Raw genomic sequence first — 7560 nt, 5'->3', positions numbered from 1 at the left:
ATAGAAGTTTTAAAAGATATATAGCAAAATCGTAATAATGAGTAGCCAAATGTCCAGTAAAAAGATAAAAGTCAAGTAAATGGAGTAAAATTTGTAAAAGTAATTGAAGATAAAAGCAAAACAGCAATTAAAACAGAAAATGGTGTAAAACCAATGTTGACATCCAGTCAACAAAGTTGTAAAGGACTACCTGTAGCAGAATGGTAATGATCATAACCCGCCAGGAAGACTAACAGGTAAGTATAAAAACCACCGTTAGTCACCTGAAGTTGGTCTTTCCAGTCCTGGTTCCGGGTTATGAGTCAATATGGCCAGTACTAAAAAGTAAAGTAGTAAAAGTGTGAAATGATATGCAGCAAAAAGTATAATAACAACTCGCCAGGACGACTAACGAGTAGTTCAAACGGATAGTTCAAACAGAAGCGTTAGTCACCTGAAGTTGGCCTTTCCAGTCCTGGTGTCGAGTTATTTAATGTTCTGGCCATTGTCCAATGTCAAATTGAAGGAGAGAGATTAAAACTGAAAAAAGTAACCACAATTAAAAAGGCGTAATGAATAAATATGCAACACTTAAATGAGATTAAAAAGATTAGTGGCCATTAAAAAATTAAAAACATTATCAAGGTGGACAGAGTCACCATCACCAATAACTCTGTCCAATGTTACAGACTGACCCTGGGAAAAAATATGTTTAAAATATTGCCGTCGTTGAGAATTGTAACGATGGCAAGAAAGTAATACGTGGCTGATAGTGATTTGAGTGTTACACAAACTACACATTGGTGCATCAGTTCCAGATAAAAGAAAATGATGAGTTAAAAAACTGTGACCAATGCGTAGCCTAGTGAGAACAACTTCCTCCTTCCGAACTTTACGGAAGCTAGATGGCCAAAGTCCAATTTTGGGTTTGATTTGAAAATGTTTGTTGTCGCGTTGCTCACTCCAAGTGGACTGTCAGCTGGTATGGAGCCGAGCCTTGAAGACAACACCATAGTCCATGTACGGAATAGGCATAGGAGTGATGGTGCTGAAGCAGACATATTTAGCTGCCATGTCTGCAAGCTCGTTCCCGCGAATACCAACATGGCCTGGTATCCAGAAAAACTGGATTGAAGTAGCTGCTAATGAGAAATGGGCCAGTCAGTTTCGAATATCAGCGAGAATAGGATGTGAGCTAACGTGTAGCGATTTCAAGGCAAGTATAGAACTAAGCGAATCAGTATAAATAGTGCAGTTGGAGTACTGCTCAGCTGCAATATGATCCAGGGCAAGAGATATGGCATACAGTTCAGCAGTGAACACAGAAGCTGTAGAAGGGGTTCTGCGCGCAACTACTGACCCATAGCAAACCATAGCAGAGCCCACTGAATTACCCGATTTGGAACCATCTGTATAAATGGGAACTGAATGATTGTTTGAAAGATATTCATTGAATAAAAGACGGTACTTCCAATTTGGAGTATCTGCCTTTTTTAGGTGACTGAAAGAAAGGTCACATTTGGGGGCTGTAATAAGCCATGGTGGGATGGGCCGACCTCTGGAATCTGCAATGTTATCCAAGGACAGACCCAATTCATCCAATTGCGCCCGGATGCGAAGGCCAAACGGAGCAATGAGAGATCGTCTGTTCTGAAAAAGTACGGCCCACCGAGGAAGGAAAACACATTTCCAGGTGAGATTCTTTGGTAAGGAATGAAGTTTCGAAGTATATTGTAAAGATAGTTGCAAACGGCGAAGGTGTAGAGAAGGTTCATGAGATTCAATGCATATACTTTGAACTGGAGAGGTACGGAAAGCCCCAGTGCAGAGTCGAAGTCCTTGGTGATGAATGGGGTCCAGCATCTTTAAGGCCGAGGGTCTGGCAGAGCTATAGACCATTGATCCATAATCGAGTTTCGACCTAATAAGAGCACGATATACCTTTAACATTGAACAGCGATCTGCCCCCCAACTGGTAGAAGAGAGAACACGGAGGATGTTCAGTGCTCTTGTGCATTTGACCCGAAGCTGCTTTAAGTGTGGTATAAAGGTCAGTTTACGATCAAAGATAAGCCCCAAGAACTTGGTCTCCGGGACCACTGGCAGCAAAACTTCACCGATATGAAGTTCAGGATCAGGGTGAATACCCCGTAGACGGCAAAAGTGCATGCATACAGTTTTGGAGAGAGAGAAATTAAAGCCGTTCGCCAGAGTCTACTTCCGTAGACAATTGAGGGCGGTTTGTAGTTGCCGCTCAATATATCTCATGTTTGACGACTGACATGAGATGTGAAAGTGGTCGACATACAGCCCATTCGCAACAATGAGAGGGAGTTGTTCAGTGATGGCATTTATCTTTATACTGAAGAGTGTAACACTCAATACACAGCCTTGAAGGACTCCAAGTTCCTGTACAAAAGAACGGGAAAGTGTCGAACCCACACGAACTTGGAATCTCCTGTCCATTAAAATTTTTTTAATAAACAGGGGTAAGTGGCCACGTAACCCATATGTATGGAGGTCTCGCAAAACGCCATACCTCCATATTGTGTCGTAAGCCTTCTCAATGTCAAAGAATATTGATACAAGATGTTGGCGTTTGAGAAAGGCTTCTCTGATAGATGTTTCCAGACGAATTAGGTGGTCTGTGGTGGAGTGCTGTCGACGGGACCCACACTGGGTGGGCGAGAGGAGGTTGTTTGATTCGAGGAACCAAACAAGACGAGCATTAATCATCCTTTCTAAGGTCTTACAGAGACAGCTCGTCAAAGCAATTGGACGGTAGTTTGAAGGAATCTTGGGATCTTTCTCTGAGAAAGATTTTACCTTAGAGAAAGATAAAATAATAGCCTGGCGCCAGGCATCAGGAAAAACATTCTCTTGCCAGATCCGGTTGAAAACAATCAGAAGGACATCAAGAGAAGCAGGAGATAGATGGTGCATCATGTCATAATGATTATCATCAGGTCCAACAGACGTACTGGCAGACCCATGAAGGGCCATTTTTAGTTCCACCAGAGTAAAGGGACAATTATAGTCAAAGAAACAGTCAGTTCGAAAGGAAAGAGGTGATCGCTCTGCCCGAGTCTTGATGGCCAGGAAGGTGGAGGAACAAGCAGAAGCGCTAGATACCCGGCAAAAGCTTTCACCTAGAGTGTTAGCGATGTTCCGAACATCAGTCACCTCCTAACCATCAGAGAGTAAGATCGAGAGGGGGACAGAATTGTAGTGCCCATTAACCTTTCGAATCCTGTCCCATATGATCTTGGAACTGGTGGTAGAAGATATGCTGGTTGTGAACTTAATCCAAGATTCCTTCTGGCTTTGACGTCTTACCCACCTAGCATGTGCACAGGCCCGTTGGAAAGCAACCCGGTTTGAAAGTGTGGAATATCTACGAAAAGTATCCCAGGCCCGCTTTTGAGCCTTCCGTGCTAAGTGGCAAGCAGGATTCCACCACGGACGAAGATATCTTGGAAAACGTGTCGAGGTTTTAGGAATGCACTGAGCAGCTGCATGTGTAATACAGTCAGTTACCGCTGCTACACAGTCGTCTATTGATGGCTGATTTACGATGGCAGGATCAAGATCTGCGAGAGCAGTGAAAGTGGACCAGTCTGCCTGATCCAACTTCCACCGGGGCACGCGGGTAGGGTGGCATCGACCACGGCCAGTCTCTCTCAAAAGGATCGGAAAATGATCACTGCCTAGTTGATTACTATCAACCCTCCATGAAAAATGGGAGAATAATGAAGGGGAGCAAACTAAGAGATCAATAGTGGTAAAGGACTGACTAGGTGCATGAAAGTAAGTGGAAGAACCAGTATTGAAAAGAGAAAGATTGTGATCAGAGAGCATCTGCTCTACAGATCGGCCCCTCCCATCAATAATAGCACTTCCCCAGAGGGGGATGATGTCCATTAAAATCCCCTAGGATTAGAAATGGAGATGGCAATTGTTCAACGAGAGCATCAAGATCTGATTGATCATATGTCTCTTCAGGGGACAGGTACAGAGAACAAACAGTGATGGTATGACCCAAGGAAACACAAATGGCTACAGCCTCCAAGGGTGTGTTGAGTGACAAAGACAGGGAGGGCACGTGTTGATCAACCAACAGTGCCACCCCTCCATGTACTCGACCATCACACAACCTGTCATTTCTGTACAGAGAAAACTGCCGAATGGAGATTGTATCAGCAGGTTTGAGAACTGTTTCTTGTAGGGAAAGACAAACAGGATGGTAGGAAGCAATCAGTGTTTTGATATCATCCAGATTAGAACGTAAACCTCAACAGTTCCATTGTATCAAGGTGGCCATTTTTAAGAACGGGTAGGTGAAGTGGCTGGAGAATCCTTCGGTTTACGACCACGTCTTTTTTCCTTACTGTCCTTAGTCGGAGGAGGTCCATGGATCCTGCCCTGGGTCGATGGGGTAGGTCTTTGTCATTGGAAGAGGATTCCAGTGACTGAGGACGTGAACGAGTGATTGTTTTGCCTCTTGGGGTGGGAGAAAAAGATATATCAGAAGAAATGCCTGTATTTGAAATGGAAGGACATGGATCTTGAGGTTTGTTGGAACGTATGGGAGGAACAGAGATGGGTGTGGAAGTCGATTCATCAACCTTTTTAACCACGGGGGTCAAAAAGGCTTTTCAGTTGCTTTGAAAACGATTCTCTTGGAGATACAGAAATCTGTCTGCACTCCCACTGTAGTTGTGGAATGAAGTGCAGCAGCATATGTCCGAGATGGATTTGTGGACAGCAATTTCCGAGCCTCAGGATAACTAATGTTATGTGTCGTTTTCAAACGCTGCACCTCTTTTTCCTCCAACCATTTTGGGAAGAATGAAAGTAAGAGGGGTGAGAACCATTGCAGTTTACGCAATATGGGTTCATGTCACAGTCATAGGCATCGTGGTCCTTGCCTCCACAACGAGCACATGTTAGGGAACCACGACAAGATGTCTTTGAGTGGCCGAATCTCTGACATTGGAAACATCGAAGAGGGTTTGGTATGTATGTGAAGTAAATGTTAAAACGAGGGTATTTGTTGGCAGTGTAACTCCATCTTTGCTAGTGAAGATGCGCCTCATTGCAGAAACTCCTTGAGTGGAGAGATCAGCGAGAACCTCTGACTCGGGAACGTTCTTCAAATCCCTTTCAACAATAACTCCTCGTGAAGAATTCAAGGTAGCATGGGGTGTAACCTCAATAGGTATATCTCCAATTGCCTTTGAATTCAAGGAGTTCACTGTGTTGGGATGTGGATGTTTTAACCAATATGTCACCAGATCGAAGTTTGTTTACTGACTTTGGAGAGTCAGCAAGTCCCTTTTAAATAAAAAAGGGGACATTTGCCCTAAAGGTTTTGTCATGCAAGGACAATGCAGCAACGCCAGGGTTTCGTGAGCACTATACCCAAACACCAGCATCAGGCACAATGTCCACAACACCCATTGAGAACTTCCAACACTGGTACTTGGTTGACTCTAGCCCAAGTGGACCAGCCGATTGACCCAAGGGGACACCCAAAGGCCGCCTGTCTACAGGAATTCGAGGCCAAAGTGGTGTGTTAGGGTTGGACCCCTCAACCACCAGGATCCTCTCCTCCCCTTCACGGGTCGCCACGCACGGCAAACACGTGGGTGGATGTTTAGATCCCAGAGAAGGTAACCAGATAGAACAGAACCTTCCCTGGGAGGTCCCCTCACCACATACAGGAATCCACACCGAGGGGTACAAGTAGAGGTTCTCACAAAATACCATACTTCCACGTTATATCATAAGCTTTCTCAAGATGTTGTTGCTAGAGAAAGGCTTCCCTGATTGACATTTTATGTCAAATCAGATGGTCCATGGTGGAGCAATGTCATTGGAATCCAAATTGGGTGGGAAAAAGGAGATTATCTGATTCAAGAAACCAGACAAGATGAGCATTAACCATCCTCTCGAAGATCTTACAGAGACAACTTGTCAAAGCAACTGGATGGTAGTTTGAAGGTACCTTAGGATCCTTCCCAGGCTTAGGAAAATGGAGGGTGATACCATAGCACCAAGTATCAAGAAAAACATTCTCCTGCCAGATCCAGTTAAAAAAAGACCAGAAAAATAGCAAGAAAGACACCATCACATAGTGAACATCATCAGGTCCAACTGATGTTCTGCCAGACCGATGAAGAGCAGGTTTGAGATCCACCAGTGTCAGGGGCAGTTATAGTCATAAAGACAATCAACCTGAAAGGAAAGAGGCGATCACTCTACCAGTATCTTGATGGCTAAGAAGGGGGATGAAGCAGAAGTGCTAGATGCACAAGAAAATCTTTCACTGAGAATAATGGCAATGACCTGGCCATCAGAGAGCGTGATCAAAAGGGAGAAAGAATTATAAAAACTACTAACCTTTCAAATCTTGTCCCATATGGACATTTGAAACTGGTGATAGAAAAGATGCTAGAGGTGTATTTAATCCAAGATTCCTTCGGGTTTTGACGCCTGACACTCTGAGCATGTGTACGAGCCTGCTGAAAAGCAATGCAGTTTAAAAGTGTGGGATACATACGTAAGGTACCTCAAGCCTGTTTTTGAGCCTTCCGTGGTAGGTGGCAGACAGGATTTCCCCACGAACAAGGATACTGTGAAAAGCATGTCAAGGATTTAGGAATACACTGATTAGTTGCCTGAACAATACAGTCAGTCACTGCTGCTATGCAGTAATCTATCGATGGCTTACAGACAATGACAGGATCGAGTTCCAACATGGGTTGGGTGGCATCAACCACTCTCAAAATGATAGAAAATAATCACTGCCCCATGGGTCACTGTCAACCCTCCAAGAAAAGTAAGAGAAAAGTGAAGTGGAGCAGACAGAGATCAATAGCAGCAAAAGATTGACTGGGTGCATGAAAATAAGTACAAGAACCAGTACTGAAGAGAGAAAGGTAATGATCCAAGAGCATATTATTTATAAAATGACACATCCCATCAATATCAGCACCACCACAGAGAGGATTATGTCCATTAAAATCCTACAGGATTAAAAAGGGAAACAGAAACTGCTCAATGAGGGCATCAAGGTTTGACTGATCATAGGTCTCTTCAGAAGCCAGATAAAGAGAACAAATGGTGATGATATGACCCAAGGAAACACAGATAGCTTCAGTCTCCAAGGATGTATTACATGGCAAAGACAGGGTGGGCACATGCTGATTAACCAGCAGTGCCACCCCTTCATGCACTCATTCATCACATAACCTGTCATTTCTGTTTTCTGTACAAAGAAAATTGCCAAAGGGTGACTGTATCAGCAGGTTTCAGAAACATTTCCTGTAAGGAGAAACACACGGAGTGGTAAGAATCAATCAAATCTTTAATGTCATCTACACTTGAACGAAAACACCAACAGTTCCACTGGATCAGAACGGCCATTTTTATTTATGTGGAGGAGAATGGGGCAGAGAGCCCTTCTGTTTTTGATCATCTTTTTTTTCCCTTATTGGATGAAGGCCTATCAACTTCCATGGATCCTGCCCTGGGTCAAGTAGGCAGGTCTCTGTCTGTGGACAAACTAGTGACTGAGAG

Source organism: Tachypleus tridentatus, chromosome 12 (assembly GCF_004210375.1).
Source record: "Tachypleus tridentatus isolate NWPU-2018 chromosome 12, ASM421037v1, whole genome shotgun sequence".
In the NCBI taxonomy this organism is placed as follows: domain Eukaryota; kingdom Metazoa; phylum Arthropoda; class Merostomata; order Xiphosura; family Limulidae; genus Tachypleus; species Tachypleus tridentatus.
Note: the sequence above shows the minus strand (reverse complement) of the source record.